This window comes from Chiloscyllium punctatum, chromosome 29, assembly GCF_047496795.1.
Source record: "Chiloscyllium punctatum isolate Juve2018m chromosome 29, sChiPun1.3, whole genome shotgun sequence".
NCBI classification, from domain to species: Eukaryota; Metazoa; Chordata; class Chondrichthyes; order Orectolobiformes; family Hemiscylliidae; genus Chiloscyllium; species Chiloscyllium punctatum.
This window is the reverse complement of record NC_092767.1, coordinates 4,221,785-4,245,282: the sequence shown is the minus strand read 5'-3', so window position 1 is coordinate 4,245,282 and position 23,498 is coordinate 4,221,785.

Genomic DNA, 23,498 nt, shown 5'->3' with positions numbered 1-23,498 from the left:
CTGCATTCGAAGAACATTTCACGTAGGTTATGATGAGTTGTGTAGCTCCCCTATCTAAAATAAAAGTGGAAACTAATATTTGCTAACCATAATGGATGTGTCTACCAGATTTCCAGAGGCAATTCTATTATGGAGTGTTAAGGTAAAAAGGGAGGTGGAGGAGTTGATAGCTTTCTTTACTCACTGTGGGTTCCGCAGAGAGATTCAGTCAGACCAAGGGTCTCATTTTACCGCTCAGCTGTTTAAGGAAGTCATGGATAGCTTAGGCATACAGCAGTTTAAATCAAGGGCATCCCATCCTGAATCCCAGGGAGCCTTGGAAAGTTAGCATCAGACACTGAAGACCATATTAACAGTGTACTGTCAGGATTACCCGAATGATTGGAATGAAGGTGTCTCATTAAATTGTTTGCCATTAGACAAAAATTATTTGCCCGAAATAAATCTACTCAGTTTACTTCCTTTGAGTTAATATTTGAAGTGAGAGGTCCTTTGGAATTAATTGAATATAAATTGACAGGACCGAAGTCAGAGATCTCACACTCGGATTATGTATGTGAGGTGAGGGAGCGATTAGATGGAGTAGGTGAGTTCGCTAAACAGCACCTGAAGGGCTCAGCATAGAATGAAGCACGTGGCAGATAAAAACTCTGAAATTTTGACGATTTTCCTGTGGGGATGACGTATTAGTATTGCCACCAATGATAGGAATTCCCTTCAAAGCCAGGTTTAGTGACTCAGGAACAGAGGTATGGTCAGATGAACAACTTGTGCAGCTTATCTGTATGATGTAGTGACCTTTAGCAAGTGATTGAAAGCTCACATTTTACAGTTGGCAGAGCATGTTGAACGATTACAAGAAGCAAACTTGGTAATAAACGTAAAGAAAACAGAATTCACGAAGGCAGAGGGGACGTTCTTGGGACATTACATTGGACATGGAAGGTTGACCCCATGGAACACAAAGACAAAGGGATTTGAGGAATTTCCACGAACATCCTCGAAGAAAGAGATGCTTCGATTTTTGGAACTGATTGGATTCTATCGGAAGTTTGTTCCAAACTTCAGCAGCGCATTGGCACCACTGATGGACTTAGTAAAGAAGGAAACAGAATTGTGGTGGACAGAACAATGTCAGGAGGTATTTGAGAATTTTAAAGCAGGATTAATCACCGCACCAGTTTTAGCTATACCAAATATTCTGAAACCCTTTGAAAATTCTATTTGCTTCTAGGGATATCGGGGTTGGAGATGTATTGATACAGAAAGGTTATGATGGATTTGAATGGCTAATTGGCTACTTGTCGAAAAACGCAATATCCACCAGAAAGAAAAATACAACATTCTCCATTATTGAAAAAGGATGATTAAGTTTTGCACTGACCTGACAATATTTTAATGTTTATGTGACAAATAAATTGTCGGAGATGGTTGTGGACAACGACAAACCTCTCACGTTTTTTGGAATATTTAAAGACCAGAATATGAGAGTATTTCATTGGAGTCTTATTACACCAACTTTAAACTTACAAAATGTACATGCTGTGGGTCCTAAAATGTGATAGCAGATGTGTTATCGTGGATTTAAAGGAAAAAGTTTAGGTAAGATTTGACTTATTCCGGTTTAAATAGGTGTACAAAATTAATATGAATGACAGAATTGAGATTAATACTTTTGTATTTCATAATAATGGGATTAAGAATTAGAGGAAAAGAAACGAAGCCATCTTTTCATTCTGATGGTTCTTTTGTTTTCTGAAGGATGGAGGTCTTATGAAGCCGAAACCATGTCAGGTCACTTAAAGACAGAACGGGTTTTGTTGAATAGAAAGTACAGCACAGATGCCAGCTAAATGTCAGATTGTTCCATATGTCACAAATAGCTGGGAAATGGAGACCTGAGTTTTGGTTGCTCTTTTGACAACAATTCAAATACAACCAAAGATTTTAAATAATGATCAGGATACCAGAAGCCAACGGAACTTGAATATTATTGTTTGGACATCTGGAAAGCAATCAAGTTATGAGAATTGTTGTATCATGGGGAGTAGATAAACCCAGCATTGGAACATTAGAGGGAGAGCCACTGCCATCCAACAACAGAGTAACTGCTGTAGAGCAGCAGTGCTAACTGACCATTTCTAACACTCTCTATCAAAGATACATGTTCATGTAAACCAACTTGCAATAAAAACATGACCCAGGGAGATCAGCAGATGGAAGAGTGAACACAGCAGGGAAGATAGAGACTGTGTGGTCTTGAGATTGTAATGTTTAATATGTGGGCTGTTGGAAAAGAATATTTTTACAGAGTTGGAGTCAGATAGTAAGTAGCTAAGAAAAGAGGAGCTTGTATTTGTGAATAGTTGTTGTTTAGTGTTCACTATTAAAGTTAAGAAACTAACTTGTTAATTTTTGTTTAAATAGTGGAATGTAGGAGATCTGTATCACTCATATTTTAACAGATTACAAGGTGGGGCGAGCTTTTCTGGGTGTTTGGGTTTAATTAACAGAGGGGTTTCGACTCTACCTTGTAAATGTCCATCCATGCTAACCCCAATTCCCTGCAGTTGGCCCATATCCTTCCAGTCCTTTCCTATCAACATATTTATCCAAATGCTTTTGAAATGTTGTTAATGTATCTCCTTCAATCACACCTCATCCACATACCAGCCTCTGTGTAAAGAACTGGCCCCTCAAGTTCCCTTTTATTCCTTCCCCTTTAACCTTAAACTGATCCTCTCTCGTCCTCAATTCTCTAAACCTTGGAAAAAGACTGAGAGCATTAACCCCACCATCATGATCTGATTCAGCTCTATAAGGACTCCCTCAGTTTCCTACATGCTAAAGAAAAGGTCCTAGCTTGTCCAACCTCTCCCTATAACTCAGACCATTGGGTCCTGGCAATGTCTTTGTAAATTTCTTCTGCATTCTTTCTAATTTAATAGCATCCTCCCTATAACAACGTGACAAAACTGAACACAATACTCCAAGTGCGGATTTACCAAAGTCCTGTGTAACTGCAACATAAATTCCCAACTTCTATACTCAATGTCCTACCTGATGAAGGCCAATGTGCCAAAAGCCTTCTTCACTGCCCTGCCTACCTGTGACTCCACTCTCAGAGTACCGTGCACCTGAACTCCAAGGTCTCTCTGCCCACTACACCCTTGAAGATCCTCCCATTCACCATGAGACTCCTACCTTGATTTGAGTTCCCAAAATGTAAGACATCACGCATCGATATTAAATTCCATTTGCCATTTCTCGGCCCACTTCCCCACCTGATTAAGGTCCTGCTGCAATTTCTGATAAACTTCTTCACTGACCATGCTCCCACTTACTTTAGTATCATCTGCCAACTTACTAATCATAACTTGTACATTCTCAACCAAATCATAGATAACAAACAGCAATGGACCAAGCCTCCAGTCTGACAAGCATCCTTCCAATCAACCCTCTGCTTCCTACCATCAAGCCAACTGTGTATCCAATTGGCCAGTTCCCCCCGCATTCTACGAGATGTTACCTTCCTGAGCAGCCTGCCATGTGGAACCTTATCAAAGGCCTTACTAAAATCCATAGAGACTACATCTACCATTCTGCCCTCATCAGACATCCTGGTAACTTCATCAAAGGACTCTAAGAAATTTGGGAAGCATGATCTCCCACTCACAAGTCTATGCTGACTGCTCTGAATCAAACCCTGTGTAAGTAATGGGTGCAGACAATGTTATGCTGTCCTTCATTGTAAGATGATTCGAGTACATAAGTAAAGCCATCTCCCTGCTGTTGTAGAGCCTTGCTGAGAGAACATTTGGTGCACTCTCTACAGATTTGATGTCCTTTGTAAGGAATGATCTCCTTACCACAGACACGGGTGATGGTAACATGAGGATAGAGTGAATAAGCTGAGTGTTTAATCTGTAGAGCTGTGAGAGATGAAGAAATGGTGACGCTGAAACACGAGGAGTGGCAGCGATCACTTATTTCCAAAAGACACATTGACAAGGAGAGAAGTTCCATACTTTACCCAGGATTGATTCGTTTGATTTATTGTCACGTGTACCTCAGTATAGGGGAACACTTTATTTATGAGCAGTGGAGGCAGATCATAGTAAGCATGGCCAGACAGATCATAGGGTGGAAATAGACTTGGACAGAGTAAGGCACACAGGTTACACTGAACAGGACGTGCACTAGACAAGATCAACATGAACAAGATCAGCAGTATTTGAACTTAGAGAGTCCATTCATCAGTCTAACGTGACTTTCCTAATAGTTTATATGTCTTAATTAACTCTCCCCACGTCATTGTGCAGTCGGTGAGTGAACCCTGTACTGAACGTCAGGTTATTTACAATCCCCAACAGCAGCCAGAATACCTCCGTCTAAAACAGGTATCCATTTCCAATAACTTCCGCCCTACATAGAGAACACGAGGCTGGCTTCTCGGAGATGGAAGATGCCTTCTTGAGACTTCACACAAGTCATATGGCTTCCCTCTTCACCACTAGAAAACCACGTTAAAGTCCCACATGTGTATCATAAGCAACAGAGCCACGAGGAACAACGTGGAACAGTCTGTTTGTGTAGCCTCTGCCCCACTTGTTCATCATGTTAGAGCATCAATTAGGAGACACATAAGACTGCCGATGCTGGAGATCAGAGTAGAGCATCAATTGCTGGAAAAGCACAGCGGGTCAGGCAGCATCAGGAATCAGCAAAAATTACCTCATTCTGCCCCCGTGTAAGTGCATTGAGGTGGGAATGGCCTCCTACTGTTCCTGTATAAGGGACTCAAGGGAGTGATTGGCTTCAACCTCGTCCGATTGGACAGGGCCAAGGGCCTGACTGGTTAACCCTGGTTCCTGTTTGACAGCTCATTGTACTGACTAGTATGACAATGTTACAGCTTTAAGAGGTTATTTTGTCCGTGTTTCTTTTAAGAGAGAGATTGAACGATCGTTACCAATCTGGGTAGTTAAGACCACTTGAGTAACAGCTAGGGAGGCCTTGTGTTTATTTTAATGCAGCCTGAAAGGGTGTGGCCAGGTCTCACAGATTAGGATCTCTGGGTTTTGGTTTCTCAGTGACATCAGAAACTATTGGGGTCTCCACAGAGTTGGAAGCTTCAGTGTAGGTCTCCTGGTTGCTACTCTCTCTGAATTTTCTCTTGATGCTGTTTTTAATTCCTGGATTGGAGAAATGTTTGTGACAATCTGTGTCTGAATATTCCTTTTTGCCAAGGGCTGTGTTTATGGGATTTCCCTATATTGGAACAGTTCATTAGTAATAGTTCTAGATCTATTATACTGTTAAGCTGTCCAGTAGAATTACGTTATGCTAAATTCCTCTTTCTTTGGTTTCATTTTCTCTTTCGTGTTTAAGTAGATGGTGTTTTGCTTCACAGAGTAGTTTGACCGTTCACATTGCATCTGGAACAGACACTTTGCATTTCCTTTAAAATGTGAAAACATTAGACTCTAGGCTATTGCCGTCAAATATTTTCGAGGGGCTCTGGTGTGGCCCATCACACTAGACTCCTTCTCTTCCTGAGTAATAGGCTGGAGGCACTGAATGGGCTGTCCCTGTTCATCTCCAATAGTGTCAATGGGCTGAATGACTTCCTCATATTCCTGTGAAACCAGTGTGAGGTATTGAATGAACTCTTGTTTTACTGTGGCAATGTGCAGTGCCCGCCAGTGCTGTTACATGAAAGTTACCGACCATTTAACAGCACAAGTCTCAATGGAGTCTGGATCCTGCTACACATGGACAAAGACCAGTTCAGGAGTTGATGGGGGACAAAATGTTCAGAACATTGTGGAATCTTCAGCGACCATCCCCAGTTCTGATCTTATGGTGGGGAAGGTGGGGGCGGGGAGACATTAATGAAGCAGCTGAAGCTGTTTGTGAAGAGGAAGCTCCCCTGAGGATCTCCCACAGAGGTGACCCAGGACTGAGATGATGAACATCTTCCTTTGTGCCATGTTTGACCCCAAACACTGGAGAGGTTACTCTGATTCCCATTAAGTTCAGTTTTGTTAAGCTCCTTGATGTCAACAGACGTTAACCACTGCCTTGATATTGGGGCCAGTCATTTTTACCTGAACCCTTGTCTCAACCACTTTTGTTCACATCAATAGGCCATGATATAGGAGCAGCAAGTGTTTTCTTCAAACAGGTGGGATTGAATGTCAGGATTTCTCTCCTCAAGGGTGTTCGAGGAGCGAGATGACTGAATGTATTTGAAGAGGAGGGAGATGGATATTGCCCTGTCAGAGAGTTGAGGGCGATGAAGAATTGGGTATGAAAGAGGATTTGAGACCAGGAGCAGATCAGTCACGATCTTAAAGAAGGACAAGGCAGGCTTGGGGAGTGAACAACCTGCCCCTGTTTCTGATGTTCTCCCATTCTGTTATTGGAAAGTTAGTGGGTGTTATTTTCATGAATGTTGTGTTATTGAATGTTGCAGACAGGGAGACCAGAGGATTTGCGAGCCATCCCTGAGTGAGTTATGGGGGTGGGGTGGGGGGCGCAGGGCGCTGTATTCACACTGAATCTGAGTGTACAACATGACCAACAAATGAAGCACAAGTTGCAGAGAGGGGAAGCTGTGTGAAGAGAGACGAGGGGCCTCTTTCATACCCAGCCTGGGTTTTCCAATTACATTTCCCAACTCACTTCAAACCGTGTGGGACAGTACTGAGGGGATGAATGGTCTCCTGTGTTTCTGTGCAACATCTTATAGGAGTAAGTAACCTCCAACTGCTCCTGTCTAGCAGGTTTGAGGGGCTGAATGGAACACAGAAACATGGGACTGAGGAGCAGGAGTGGGTCATTAGATACTTTGAGCCTTCTCCACCAGGCACTAAGTTCGTGGCTGATCAGGTTGTGGTCTCAGCCCCACTTTCCTGTCTGCGTCCCATTGTGCATGACTCACTTCTCTGTCAAATATTTCACTAACGCAGCTTTCAATCAATGTGAACATAGAGAAACGATAACCTTCCACTGAAGAGAATTCCGACTGGAAATGTCCTTTCAGAATTATTCGTCATCCCTCTTATAGAATCAGAGAGTCAGGCAGAATGGAAACAGACCCATTAATCCATTCTGTTCACTCCAATCAGATATCAAATCTGATTTAGTCCCATTTGCCAGTATTTGGCAAATATCATTCCTTTTTCAGATACTTTTTAAATGTGCGATTGTAACCGTCTTCAGCACTTCCTCTATGAGCCTTCTCCACCAGACACTAAGATTGTGGCTGATCAGGTTGGGGTCTCAGCCCCACTTTCCTGTCTGCGTCCCATTATCTGTGACTCACTTCTTTGTCAAATATTTAACTAATGCAGCTTTCAATCAATGTGAACATAGAGGCACGATAAACTTCCAGAGAAGAGAATTCCGATTTGAAAGGACCTTACAGAATTTTTCATCATCCCTCTTATAGAATCAGAGAGTCATGTAGAACTGAAACAGACCCGTTAGTCCGATCTGTTCACTCCGATCACATATCAAATCTGATCCAGTCCCATTTGCCAGCATTTCGCCAATATCCCTCTTCTTTCAGATACTTTTTAAATGTGCGATTGTAACCACCTTCACTACTTCCTCTGACAGCACTTTCTGTACACACACCACTCACTGTGTGAAACATTTACCTTCAGGTCCTTTCTAAGTCAATCCCCCTCACCTTCAACCAATGCCCTGTTGTTCTGGACTCCCCTATCCTGGAGAGCAGTACGTGGCTGTTCAGAATATCCATGCCCCTGATGGTTTTATAAACCTCTGTAATGTCACCCCTCAGCCTCTGACACTCCAGGGGGAAACACCTCAACCTAATCAACCTCTCCCTAAAGCTCAAACCTCCAGTCCTGGGACATCCGTGTAAGTAATTTCTGCAGAAAACCGAGTTGTACGCAGTATTCTTAAAGTGGCCTCACCAACATCCTGTACAGATACAACATACCACCACAACTCCTGTACTCAATGCTCTGACTGATTAAGGCAAATGTGCCAAATGTGTTCTGCACCACACTGTCTATCTGCGACTCCACTTTCAAGGAACAATGCACCTGCAGCCCTATGCCCCTTTGTTTCACAACATGCCCCAGGACCTGACCATGACGTATATAATGTCTGCCCTGATTTGCCTTCTCAAAATGCAAAGCTTCATATTTCCCTAAATTAAACTTCATGTGTTACTCTTTGTCCCTTTGTCCCATCTAATTGCGGTCTCGTTATACTCTGAGATAATCTACTACACCACCTTTCTGATGTCATCTGTAATCTTACTAACTATTGCCCCAATATTCACATCTAAATCCTTTACATAAATGATAAAATACAGTGAACTCAATCCTGACTCTTACAGCACACTGCTGCTCACAAGCCTCCAGCCTGAAAAATATCCCTCTTCCTTCAAGCCATTTGTGACTAGCTTCTTCTGGATCTTATGTGACTGAAACTTACTAATCTGTCTCCCAATCAAAATGAAATACTCGCTATGAAGACAGGCTGAGTATGTTAGGTTTATTTTCACCTGAAAAAAAGGAGATTGAGGGGGACCTGATTGAGGTTTGCAAAATCATGAAGGGTATAGACAGGGTGGATAGAGACAAGCTTTTTCCCAGGGTGTAGGGTTCAAAAACGAGAGGTCATGCTTCCAAAGTGAGAGGTGGGATGTTTAAGGGGGATATACGCTGTAAGTACTTCACACAGAGGGTGGTGAGCGTTTGGAACGCTTTGCCAGCAGAGGTGGTAGAGGCAGGCACGGTAGATTCATTTAAGATGCGTCTGGACAGATGCATGAGGAGGTGGGGAGCAGAGGAAGACAGATGCTTAGGAATTGGGCGACTGATTTAGACAGTACATTTGGATCGGCTCAGGCTTGGAGGGCGAATGGCCTGTTCCTGGGCTGTCAATTTTCTTTGGTCTTTGTTCTTTAAATGAACACCTTGCTGAAGTCCATATAGACAATGTCCACCAAACTGTCTTCATCAATCTTCTTTGTCACCTCTTCAAAAAACGTAGCCAAATTAATGAGACATGATTTCCCATGCAGAAAACTACGTTGTCTACTCCGATCAGCCCTTGCCTTCCCAAATGTATGTAAATGCTATTCCTCAGAATCCCCTCCAACAACTTACCCACCACTGACATCAGGCTCACCGGTCTATAGTTCCCCAGCTTTTTGGGTCACTGTTTCCTTTTCTAGTCCCACTCCTCCACTGCTCACAACAAATGTTAAATGTAACCAGGTTGGTGATATGGCCCATGATATTTGTCTCAGATTGGGTCAGGGTCAGTTTTAGGAACAAGTCAGGCTAGTTTCTTTAATCTGCTCAAACAGCACGTTTATGATCCAGAACAATGTTACTCAAACAATGATGGAAAGATGAATGGCAAACTGTTTGGATATTGCAAATATATAATTAATATTTTGGTCCAGATATTATCGGAACCCATGACAAAACGAAAAATTGAGTGATTGTCCAAAACGTTATTCTGCTTCTGAGGATATTGTACTCACACAGTTGCTAGCAATGGGATTTAATCCTGGGAGAGTTGGATTTGGCTGAATTCCCTTTGCTTTAGGCAGTGAGGAGATTCCAATGAATTCTGGTTAGGGATCATCCAAAGGGTAGAACGGTGGTTAGCCCTGCTGCCTCACAGCACCAGGGACTTGGGTTCAATTCCAGCCTTGGGTGACTGTCTGTGTGGAGTTTACACATTCTCCACTTTCCTGTGTGAGCTTCAAATGGGTGATCCAGTTTCCTACCACAGCTCAAACTGTGTAGGTTCGGTGGATTGGTCATGCTAAATTGTCTGTAGTGTTCAGGGATTTCTAGGTTAGGAGCATTAGCCAGTTGTATATATAGGTGAATGGTTTGGGAAGGTTGGTATTGATTTGTTGGGCCGAATTCCTGTTTCAACACTGTAGGGATTTCTATAAGAATGGTAACGATGACTGTAGAGGTTTTTTTTAGCTCGCACAGATTGCAGTGATGAGGAACAATGAAGGAGAGAGTGTGTGATAGGCAATTCCTTCTCAGGCAGGTTACATTTTCTGCCTCTCTGAGCTGAATCACACAGTAATGTCATCCTCTCCCAAACTGGGTCACGTGTGGTCTCCTTGTGCATTGTCCAACTATGTCTCCATCACATTCCCTGTTCCATGTAGGTGCATCATTGCTGTTGTCATATGCAGAGCCATACCCTTAGCAGAAAATGTTCTCATTCGATTTTAAATATGTTTACATGGCCCTGCGTCATTAAAAAATAAAATGTTTAATATATTCAGAATACCATTGTTAAAATGAATGCATTTTTTAAAGAAATACAGAAATTGCTGGAACAGCTCGGCAGGTCTGTCAGCATCCAGATGCCTTTTCCATGCTGTAGTTCCACCATCTTGCACCCGTTCCTCTGGCAGCTCATTCCATACACACACCACCCTCTGCGTGAAAAGGTGCACTTTAGGTCTCCTCAAAATCTTTGCCCTCTCACTTTCAACCAATGGCCCTCTGGTTTTGGATGCCCCTAACCTGGGGAAAAACCCTGACTATTCACCTATCCATGACCGTTCTGATTTTATAAACCTTTACTGGTGCGAAATGTGACTCCAATCAACATGAATAGCTGTACTTTCAGTCATCCCGGGCCTAAATTCTGAAATTCAATACTGACACCTCTTCCTTCTCCATCAAGTCACAATTCTAAATCCATTTTAATCAGTTTGTTCAGATGTATCCTGAGACACTTCTGTGGGCTGTACACCTAGACCTTTGTGCCCGCAGGTAGGGACACTAGCATCACTCAGCAATACCCATAAAGCTGTAAGAGTATTCTCCTGTGTGTTTGTTCATCAGACTGTTCTGACATGCTGGGACATACCTCTGCAACAGCCAGGACTTGAATCCAGGCCTTCTAGTCCAGAGCTCGGAAAACTACCAAACAAGTTCAGGAATTGGAATCAAATTCAGAGCTCTGGCTCAGAGACTGGGACACTACCCATTACACAACCATACCCAGATTTTGGGTCATATTTTAGTGCCCACTTTCAGCTCGGTGTGGATTTATTATAATCAGGTTACCATTACTGAAATACACAAAACACTTTGTATTGTTAAACAAATGCAAGATATTTGTCTCAACTGTAGGATATTGAGTGTACGTGCTGTGCTATCGAAATAAACTATGAGCATCTTTAATCGCTATTGTCTGTAGTCTGCAAGATTTGAGAAAGAAATCCTGCAGACACACTCTGCACAATGAAGGGTCTCAAATGGATATTTATTACTGAACACTAGAGTCGAAGGAAGAGCTTAATTTCTGGTCCCAAAACACCGATCACTATTACCCACCTCTAACGTGCAACTGCCCTCTTCCTAAAACCATGAAATGTAACCAAGCCGCTGATTACTGTCCAGCCTCTCCTCCCCACTGACTGTGTCTGCAATCTGTCCCTCCTCCCCCTAACCACACAAGGCAAACCAAGCTCAGGGTCTTTGTGAAAATCAAGGCCGGAGTGTGCAGGCTTCCTGGAGATGGGGAGGGAATTTTAAAATTGAAGGGGGAGGGGGAGGTGGCAGTAATATCACACACTGGGCTGAGGGGTAGCTGATGGAGTTTAGTTTGGATTAATGCGAGGTATTGGATTTGGTAAATCAAACAACAGCAGGACCTATACAATTAAAAGTAGGGTCTTTGGCAGTGTTGTAGAACAGAGACCTAGGCCGTCAGGTATAGTCCTTTAAAATTTGCATTTCATAGAGATAGTGCGGTTAAGAAGGTGTTTAACACATTTGTCTGCAATAGTCAGAACTTTGAGTATCGGAATTGGGACGTCATGTAGTGGTTGTACAGGATATAGGTCAGACCTCTTCTGGAATACTGTGTCCAGTCTGGTCACCCTGCCCGCTCATTCCATAGGCACACCTCCCTCTGGGTGAAAAAGCTGCCCCTTAGGTCACTTTTAAATGTTTCCCCTCTCACCTTAAGCCTATGTCCTCTAGTTTTGGACTCCCCGTACCCTTAGAGAATACCTTGACTATTCACCCAGATATTACTGACCTTGATATTATTAAACTGGAAAGGGTTCAGAAGAGATTAACCTGGATATTGCAGGGAATGGAGGGAGTGAGCTATAAGGAGAGGCTGGATAGGCTGGGACTTTTTTCACTGGAGAATATGAGATTAAGGGGTAACTTTGCAGAGGTTTATAAAATAATGAGGGGTACAGATAAGCTAAAAGACTGATGTCTTTTCCCTAGAATTGTGGATTCAAAACTGAGGGATATTTTAACTGCGAGGAAAAAGTTTTACAAAAGTCATGAGAAGTAAATATTTTAATCTGGTTTGTGTGTGGAATGAACTTCCAGAGGAAGTGGTGAAAGCAGAGACAGTTACAACGTTTAAAGGACATTTAGATCAGTCCGGGGATAAGACATCAGTTTGGATGGTGCTGTAAACCGCTGCCCTCTCTCTCCCCCTCTCTGAATGAATGGTTTTCACCCTCTGCCAATGCCTGTGCAGTGGCGTGTGGAGGCCAGCAGAGGGTGGCATTGCATCACTTTAATCACCACAGAGACTGCCAGACCGGCCCCACATAGAGACACACAGATACACACACGGGGATGGTTAGGGCACGGCGTGAAGCTCATCTGGTAACTTAAATGAAACATAAAGAAATGCTCAAGTCGCCTCGTAAACTATTAAAGTATGAGGGACAGATCTGCCAAATTCCACTGTTTAAATAAAAACATCAATTTATTTTTCGACTCTGAAAGTGAACATTTTACATCAACTATTCACAACTCTGGGACCCCCTTTCTCTTAACTGCTTATTACCCGACTCCAGCTCTACAGCAATATACTGTTTCTGGGTCTGCCATCTTCTCATATCTCAGGTGATTGTAAGCTCTCAGTTCAGAACAGCATTAACTATCTCTTAAAGGTACAATACACACTTTCAACTTCATCACATTATACCCTGATGAATATCGATAAGTAGATCCTATCCGATTTCTCTTGCTCTGTGGTTTGTCAATATTTCATCTACTCTGTCTTGTATGTGTCAGGATTTTTGTTGCTCCATTGACAGTATGTCATTATTCAACTCGGTCCGTGGGAATATATCAGTATTTCAATTGCTCACACTCGTGAATGTGGGGCAGGATTTCAGTTGTTTCATGGGGACTGTGACACTAAAACAATCTCAATGTTTGTAGTGGCACCGAACCTGGAAGAACTCTGAAGTCTATGGAGGAGAGTGTGGAACTCTAACAGGACAATCACACGTTGGTGTAGTGTTCAGGTTTATGGCAGATGGGGATCACGGCAGAGCAGTTTGAGGTGATACACTTTGGTGGGAAAGACAATGAAAGACAGTTTAAAACAGGCTGTGCTATTATAAAGGGGCTGCAGGAGCAGAGAGTGCTGTGTGTATATGAGCACAGATTGTTGAAGATATCAGGACAAGTGGGGAGAGCAGTAACTATCACAGATTAGTTTCAGTATCTGAGCTGTTTACAGGGGGAGGTGTAGGAGGCAGTCTCGGTGCTCCCTTCCTGGGAGGTGGTGGTGACGATGTGTTGTGAGCCCACCCTCCTGCCCACCGAGACCGGGGGGATTCCATTTGTACCAGCTCGACACAAAAGGGAGATGGCATCAGGGCCACGGATTCTAAGTTGGGCCGGGGGTAAACGGAGCTGCCAGTGGGTTTAAAGTGAGAATTGCCCTTCACTGAACATTGTTCCTTACTCGGTCGGTGGGACGCAGATGTATCAGAATCTCCACACAAGACGTCCCAGTCCCCTCCAGCTCGTACCAGGGTCCTCCCCACATGGCGCGGGGAGGGGGGGTGAGGGAACGGATATCGGGCACTCCACCACCCGGCTTGGCCCTTTCAGTCCTTTTCCAGGCTGTTTCTCCTGGAATGGGAGAAAGGGAGGGAGGGAGTGAGGGTGGGAGGGGGTGGCCCTGCTGTTCGTGTTAGTGTAGGTGGGGGACATGGTCATGGTGAGGGGTCCGGAGGGAGTCATTCCACAGTGTTGTATCCATGCAGTGTTATTAGTGTGGGGGTGAAGTGGAGGGAGTGGGGGAGAGAGAGGGGGAGAGAGAGACAGAGAGAGAGAGAGACAGAGAGAGAAGATGCTGCATGCAGTAGTGAGAGTGGTGGAGCATGAGCCTTGTTCAGGGGTCAGTGCTATAACAGATATACAGTGAGTGTGAGGGAGCAGAGAGAATACAGTGTCCCTTATCCTGACAGAGCAGGGAAGGTTATTGATGCTTGTCCTGTGTTGCTGGACATTTCTTCAGACCGCAGATACTGCACTGAGCTGGGTGGGGAGCTCAGACCATGCTCGGTGGGTCTGGTGGTATCGCCCCCTCTGGCAAGTGAATGGTCCCCTCTGTACGAGCCCATCCACCAAGACCTCCATGCCCCTGTCGACAAACCGTGGTGTAATTGCCCCTTATCTGCCATGCTCGGGGTAAACTGGGCAGGGCAGCTCCAAACTGAGAAATCTCAACCGTGTGCCCATTGGCCTTTTAAAGATGGCCCCAGTGCCAGGGATCACGGAATATCCAGGGGCATCCGGGCGATGGTGAGTACATCCAGTCATGATGGGTGGAAGAATCGGGCTGGGATTGAATGAGGGGGACACCATGGGGTGGGGTGGGTAGTTAATGAGGTGAGTTCGATAGCACCAGGAAACTAGCTCAGCCTCGTGTGGACGATCCCTCTGTCACACTCAAGGAAAATCAAACAAAGATAAATTATTGTTAGAATCTGCCCAAATGAGGCGTCGATTCTGTTGAAACTAATTGCAGTTACAAAGATGCACAACAAATGATCATCTGACTTCACACCAATATCCCTTTTTCCCATCTTTCCTGGGAAGACAGGCTCATGTTACAGGATGTTATCGAAGTGTCCACATTTCAGCATTCTGAAACCTGGGAACACATCCTTCCATGACACTGTCTCTCAGTCTCCCCCTCTCTGTCTGTACCCCAAGCCCCTCCCACGTGGTGATATTTAAACTGATTCCCTCACCATCTCTCCCTGTCAGTGATGTTCACACCCACAGCAGCCCCTGGTCAGCGCAACAATGGAGATATGGAGCTGTAAATGGGTGGGAGCTAACATCCTGTCACTTCCAGCATGGGCTGCTAGTTTCCCCACACTGGGCAGGGATCTAACACAGTGTTACTGAGCAATGCCCTGGGGTGGGGTGCACAGTCCTACATGCTGGGAGGATAACTGCTCCAAGTTTACAGATCAATGCATTGGGTGGGGTACACAGCGGGGAGGGTAACTGCCCCTGGTTTACATATCAATGTACTGGGGTGGGGTACACAGTCCTACATGCTGGGAGGGTAACTGCTCCTGGGTTACATATCAATGCACTGGGGTGGTGTACACAGTCCTACATGTGGGGAGTGTAACTGCTCCTGGTTTACAGATTAATTCACGGGTGATCACTGCACTGGTCGCTGTGCTGGTCAGACTATCTGGTTGTGGTTTATAGATAATGCAATGATGTGGTTTGTGTAGCTCCCCATGCTGGATGGATATTTGTTTCAATTTACACATTAGTGCCCTGCTGTGGTCTGCACAGCTCCCAGTGCTGGACAAATATATATGGTCTGGGTTTATAGATCAATGTTCTGATCTGATCGGTGCAGTGTTCCACTCTGGCCAGATTGCTGGGTTGTATTGACTAGTGTAATGGATGAATCTGGACAGATTGCTGGGTTGTATTGACCAGTACACTGGCCTGGTTTGTACAGTGTTCCTCGGTGAACAGATATCTCCTCTGGGTATATGGTGTCTGGGCTGGTTCTGTGAGCTGGATTGAGAATGTGGTATATCTAACCATTTCAGCTGATCTGGCAATGCCTTTAGTTCCCATTCCTGTGATTGGACCCTCCGTCTCTCACTCCATTAATGTTACAGTGTGCCCAGGCACAGCACATCATGTTGGTGGGGTGGGTAGGGGGGAAAGGTCATGGACAGGTCAAGGAGTTCCCCGGAATGTTCTGTCCCCAACATTCTATAACTGACATTCTCCGGAACGTTCTGTCCCCGACATTCTATAACTGACATTCCCTGGAACGTTCTGTCCCTGACATTCTATAACTGACACTCACCGGAACGTTCTGTCCCCGACATTCTATAACTGACATTCCCCGGAACGTTCTGTCCCCGACATTCTATAACTGACATTCCCCGGAACGTTCTGTCCCTGACATTCTATAACTGACATTCCCCGGAACGTTCTGTCCCTGACATTCTATAACTGACATTCCCCAGAACGTTCTGTCCCCAACATTCTATAACTGACATTCCCCAGAACGTTCTGTCCCTGACATTCTATAACTGACATTCCCCGGAACGTTCTGTCCCTGACATTCTATAACTGCAATTCCCAGGAACGTTCTGTCCCCAACATTCTATAACTGACATTCTCCGGAACGTTCTGTCCCCGACATTCTATAACTGACATTCCCTGGAACGTTCTGTCCCTGACATTCTATAACTGACACTCACCGGAACGTTCTGTCCCCGACATTCTATAACTGACATTCCCCGGAACGTTCTGTCCCCGACATTCTATAACTGACATTCCCCGGAACGTTCTGTCCCTGACATTCTATAACTGACATTCCCCGGAACGTTCTGTCCCTGACATTCTATAACTGACATTCCCCAGAACGTTCTGTCCCCAACATTCTATAACTGACATTCCCCAGAACGTTCTGTCCCTGACATTCTATAACTGACATTCCCCGGAACGTTCTGTCCCTGACATTCTATAACTGCAATTCCCAGGAACGTTCTGTCCCCAACATTCTATAACTGACATTCCCCGGAACGTTCTGTCCCTGACATTCTATAACTGACATTCCCCAGAACGTTCTGTCCCTGACATTCTATAACTGACATTCCCCGGAACGTTCTGTCCCTGACATTCTATAACTGCAATTCCCAGGAACGTTCTGTCCCCAACATTCTATAACTGACATTCCCCGGAACGTTCTGTCCCTGACATTGTTTGTGAACGGCCGGACGTCAGTGAATTGAACAAACGATAAGATCCCGAGGGAAGAGATCCCGTTCCAGGGAGAAGGAGACACTGTTCTGAAGGTCCCTCAGGCAGTTAAAGGGGTGAATACGTTTTCCCTGCGTTTACATTTCTCCACGACACAGGATCGACCACAATATAGACCAAAATACAGGAATTCCCAAACTCCGTTTGTCTTCAGGAAACTGGGAGAGAATTCTTCAGGACAGCAACGTTCCCACCCTCCGTATTAGGAACTGGGAAGGAGTGACCTGTGTCTGCTCTCGAGTGAGTGAGAGTGTGGGAATGTTCTAGAAACCATCTGTCCTTATGGATGTGTCTCTGTGTGTTTGGGGAGGGACGGTTTCTTGTGGTTTATGTCACATTTTTGTCAGTAATTCCGACCTTCCCATTTGTTATTCCAGCTCCAATTAATTTAATAAATCCCTGAATACAGGGACACATTTGAAAATCTCACTGGGTCCCCGATCAAACGGGTCCCTTTGCCTCCAGGCTGATGGATAATGGGTTTGTTTTCCTTCCTCACAGTTAACGTAGTGACCATCTACGTCCTGCTTTATAAAGATTGTGGATTGTCTCCATGTGTCAGACGTTACCTGGGGGCCATGGCAGCGGCGGATCTCCTGGTCATTATCCTCGACCTGATCCTGAGACACATTCCCATTGTTTATCCGGAACAGTTTTATTTCCTGTACTCCGTCCCCGTGTGTAATATCCACGGGGTCCTGCTTTATGCAGCCACTGACTGCTCTGTCTGGTTCACCGTCACTTTCACCTTTGATCGGTTTGTGGCCATTTGTTGCCAGAAGCTGAAAAGTAAATATTGCAGCGAGAAAACGGCGGCTGTGGTTCTGGGAGCAGTGACTGTGCTGAGCTGTTTAAAGAACATTTCCCGGTATTTTATTCTCACGGCTCGGTATTGGCTGTTGAACCGCCCCTGGTTTTGTGAGGTAACACTCGCTGTTCAATTCTCCAGTGTCTGGGTCACAATCGAGTTCCTCCACCACATTCTAACCCCGTGTGTCCCATTTCTCCTGATTCTGCTGCTCAATGTTCTCACCGTCAGACACATTTTAGTGACCAGCAGAGCCCGCAGGAGACTCCGCGCTCACAACAATGGGGACACTCAGTCTGACACTGAAATGAGAAACCGAAAAAAATCCATCATTTTACTGTTTGTGATCTCGGCCAATTTTATCCTGTTATGGTCAACGTTAATGCTGTATTCGATATGGAGACGGATGTATTGGATTGGTTATGGGTCTGTGTATCTCCATCCCTTTGTGCTGGAATTGGGCTTCATGCTGCAGCTCCTCAGTTGCTGCACAAACACCGCGATTTATGCCGTGACCCAGACTAAGTTCAGGCAGCAGCTGAAGAATGTGCTGAAATATCCCTTCACCCAAATCCATCCATCCATCAAATTCCCTCATTAATCAATCCATCCAGGATTTTCTCATTTCAGTTCAGTGTTTCAGCGATGGAGCAGCCTGTCACTATGGTAACAGACTGAGGGTAGCACTGGTTTGTCCATCCTTATCCCACAAGGGGGTTACAGGGAAACATTTCAATGTTTCTCACAACTCAGGGGCCAGTGAGAAAAGGCACCATCCCACTGACTGTATCCATCACTTCCATTTGTAAACAATAAAAATGTTGATTAAAGCGTGCCGAGCAGCAGAGTGACCGATGTTGTTGTGTGTCTTTGTGTTGGAGAAGCTGAGCTGGAGAGAGACAGAGTCAGCCCCAAGTCCTGGTCCTCAGGGAAGTGGAGAGCACCGCACCCTGAGCTCAGGAGCTGGGTTTAACTCCCTCTGTCCCCCCGCCCACTCCAACCTGGACTCCCCATTTCCTCTCCCCTACCCTTTCTCCTCATTGCTCTCCCTCTCTATCTCTGCATACTCTTTCCTTCTCAACACCTCTCCTTTTCACTCTCACTCATTCCCCCGTCTCTATCACACACACCCCCAATCCCGGTTTCTCCACCTGCCTCCACTCTTCCCTCTCTCCCTCCCTGAGAGAGAGAGAGAGAGAGAGAGAGAGAGAGAGAGAGAGAGAGAGAGAGAGAGAGAGAGAGAGAGAGAGAGAGAGAGAGAGAGAGGAGACAGTGATGGAGTTGAGAGAGGGAATGAGAAAGGGGCAAACAGACGTGTCAAGAGATAGAGGGAGATGGCAGCAAGAGAAAGAGAGACGGGGCGAGAAGGAGAGAGGGAGGGAGGAGAGAAAGGAAGATGAGGCGACAGTGATTCGAGAGAGTGTGAAAGAGCAGGGAGAGACAGGGTGGGGGGGGACGAGAGACAGGGGGGTGAGAGAGAGGGACAAGAGAGAGAGAAGAGGCAGGCGAGAGAGAGAGGGGACGGACAAAAGGGGTGGGAGAAACGGGGGCTGCGAGAGAGAAAGGGGGCGGGAGAGGGGAGGCCGAGAGAGGGGGGGGGGTGAGAGAGAGAGGAGGCAAGAGAGACAGGGGTTCAAGAGGGGGGGCGAGAGAGAGTGGGCGAGAGAGAGGGGGGCGAGAGAGACAGAGGGGTGAGAGAGAGAGGGGGGGTGACGAGAGACTGGGGGCGATGAAAGAGACTGGGGACAAGAGAGAGACCGGGGCGACGAGAGAAACCAGGGCCGTGAGAGACCGGGGGGGCGCAAAAGCGACCGGGGGCGAGAGAGAGGGGGTGACAAGAGAGAGAGAGGCGGTGAGAGAGAGAGAGGCGGTGAGAGAGAGAGGGGGGCAAGGGGGGGTGCGAGAAAAAAGGGGCCAAGAGAGAGGGGGACAAGAGAGGGAGGGGGTGCGAGAGAGAGAGGGGGCCGATTGGGGGGGGGGGGCGAGACAGAGGGGGATGAGAGAGAGACTGGGGGCGATGAGAGAAACCGGGGACGTGTGAGACCGGGGGGCGAGAGAGACCAGGGGGTGACGAGAGAAACCAGGAACATGAGAGTATAGGGGGGTGAGAGCAACCGGGGGCAAGACGGAGGGGGTGACGAGAGACTGGAGGTGACAAGAGAGACGGGGGGTGAGCGAGACAGGAGCCGATGAGACAGACCAGAAGCAAGAGAGACCGGGGACGAGAGAGACCTCGGGCAACAACAAACCGGGCACGACGAGAGAGAACGGGGTGGGGGGTGGTACGAGAGAGACCGGGGCAAGAGAGAAACCGGGGGCAATGAGAGACCAGGGGTGAGAGAGAGAGACCGGGGGCGAGAGAGACCGAGGGCGACAAGACAGAACGGGGGCAAGAGAGACTGGGAGTGAGAGAGTCCGGGGGCGAGACACCAGGGGTGACGAGACACAGGGGGCAACAAGAGAGATCGGGGGCGAGAGAGAATGGGGCAAGAGAGAGACCGGGGGCGTGAGAGACCGGGGCCAAGACACCGGGGTGAAAAGAGACTGGGGGCGAAGAGAGACCGGGGGCGTGAGAGACAGGGTGAGACGAGAGACCGGGGGTGAAAAGAGACCGGGGGCGTGTGAGACCGGGGCCAAGACACCGGGGGTGAAAAGAGACCGGGGGCATGAGAGACCAGGGGCATGAGAGACAGGGTGAGACGAGAGACCGGAGGCGAGAGAGAGGGGTTGACAAGAGAGACTGTTGGTGATAAGACAGACCGGGAGCGAGAGAGAGACCATGGCGAGAGGGAGACCGGGGCGAGAGAGACCGGGGCGAGAGAGACCGGGGGGTGAAAGAGACCCGGGTTGAGAGAGAGAGCCCGGGGGGGTGGGCGGGGCGGGGCAGGGTTGATGCGAGAGAGAGAGACCGGGGGCACGAGAGAGAGTCCTGGGGCAGCGAGAAAGACCGGGGGGGGCAAGAGAGAGACGGGGGCAATGAGAGACCAGCTTAGGGGGGATGAGAGAGACTGGGGGTGAGAGTGACTGGGGATGACGAGACAGACTGGGGGCGATGAGAGAGGCCAGGAGTGATGAGAGAGACCGGGGGTGAGACAGACCAGGGGCGAGACGGACTGGGGTGGAAAGAAAGACCGGGTCGAGAGAGACCGGGGGCGAGAGACCGGGGTTGACGAGAGCCTGGATGCCTGAGAGACCGGGGACAAGAGATAGACCGGGGGCGAGAGAGACCGGGGGCGAGGGAGACGGGGGCAAGACAGAGACCGGGAGCGAGACAGACCAGGGACGAGAGAGACCGGGGGCGAGAGAGACCGGGGGTGAGAGAGACCGGGGGCAAGAGAGAGATCAGGGACGAGAGAGACCGGGGACGAGAGAGACCGGGGGCAAGAGAGAGACCGGGGGCGAGAGAGACCGGGGGCGAGGGAGACGGGGGCAAGAGATAGACCGGGGGCGAGACAGACCAGGGACGAGAGAGACCGGGGGCGAGAGAGACCGGGGGCGAGAGAGACCGGGGGCAAGAGAGAGACCAGGGACGAGAGAGACCGGGGACGAGAGAGACCGGGGGCGAGAGAGACCGGGGGCGAGAGAGACCGGGGGTGAGAGAGACCGGGGGCAAGAGAGAGATCAGGGACGAGAGAGACCGGGGACGAGAGAGACCGGGGGCAAGAGAGAGACCGGGGACGAGAGAGACTGGGGGCGAGGGAGACAGGGGCAAGAGAGAGACCGGGGGCGAGACAGACCAGGGACGAGAGAGACTGGGGGCGAGAGAGACCGGGGGTGAGAGAGACCGGGGCAAGAGAGAGACCAGGGACGAGAGAGACCGGGGACGAGAGAGACCGGGGACGAGAGAGACCGGGGACGAGAGAGAGACCAGGGACGTGAGAGACCGGGGACGAGAGAGACTGGGGACGAGAGAGACCGGGGGCGAGAGAGACCGGGGGTGAGAGAGACCGGGGGCAAGAGAGAGACCAGGGACGAGAGAGACCAGGGACGAGAGAGACCGGGGGTGAGAGAGACCGGGGGCAAGAGAGAGACCAGGGACGTGAGAGACCGGGGACGAGAGAGACTGGGGACGAGAGAGACCGGGGGCGAGAGAGACCGGGGACGAGAGAGACCGGGGGCGAGAGAGACCGGGGGCGAGAGAGACCGGGGGCGAGAGAGAGACCGGGGTCGAGAGAGACGGGAGAAGAGAGACCGGGGTCGAGAGAGACTGGGGGCGAGAGAGACCGGGGAAGAGAGAGAGACCGGGGGCTAAAGAGACCGGGGGTGCGAGAGAGACTGGGGGCGGCGAGAGAGACCGGGGGCGAGAGAGAGACCGGGGGCGAGAGAGACGGGGGCAAGAGAGACCAGGGACGAGAGAGACGGGGGCAAGAGAGAGACCGGGGTCGAGAGAGACTGGGGGCGAGAGAGACCGGGGGAGAGAGAGAGACCGAGGCTAAAGAGACCGGGGGTGCGAGAGAGACTGGGGGGGCGAGAGAGTCCGGGGTCAAGAGAGACCGGGGGCAAGAGAGACCAGGACTAAAGAGACAGGGGGCGAGAGAGACCAGGGGGCGAGAGAGAGACTGGGGGTGAGAGAGAGGGCTTGACGAGAGAGACTGGGTGCGAGAGAGACCGGGGGCAAAAGAGACCGGGGGCAAGAGAGATGGGGGCGAGAGAGAGACCGGGGGGCGAGAGAGACCAGGGGCGAGAGAGACCGGGGGTGCCAGAGAGAGTCTGGGGGCACGAGAGAGAGTCCCTGGGCAGCAAGAGAGACCGGGGGCAAGACAGACCGGGGGCGAGAGAGAGAGTGGGGGTGAGAGAGAGGGGTTCACGAGAGAGACTGGGGTGACAAGACAGACCGGGGGCGAGAGAGAGACCGGGTGCGAGAGAGACCGGGGGTGCGAGAGAGACCGGGGGCAAGAGAGGGGGGTGACAAGAGAGACGGGGGACGAGAGAGACCCGGGGAGAGAGAGACCGGGGATGGGAGAGAGAGACCGGGGATGGGAGAGAGAGACTGGGGGCGAGAGAGAGAGACCGAGGGCGAAGAGAGACCGGGGGCAAGACACCAGGGATGACGAGACAATGGGGGCAACAAGAGAGACTGTGGGTGAGAGAGACGGGGGAAGAGAGAGACTGGGTGCGTGAGAGAGCAGGGGCAAGAGAAACAGGGTGACGAGAGAGACCAGGGATGAGAGAGACTGGGGTCGCGAGATACCGGGGAGGGGGGGGGGTCGAGAGAGAGGGGTGGGGGCAAGAGACCAGGGACGAGAGAGGCCGGGGGGGGGGCAAGAGACCAGGGGCAAGAGAGACCGGTTGGCAAAAGAGGTCGAGGGCGACAGAGACTGGGGGTGAGAGATAGGGGGTGACAAGAGACCGGCAGTGACGAGAGAGACCATGGTCAACGAGAGGTAGCAGGGGGCAACAGGAGAGCATGGGCGAGATAGACCGGGGGTGAGAGACCGGGGGCGAGAGGCCAGGGGCGAGAGAGACTGGGGGTGAGAGAAAAGGGGTGAAAAGAGACCGGCGGCGACGAGTCATACCGGGGGTGAGAGACCGGGGGCGAGAGAGACTGGGGGGTGAGAGAAAAG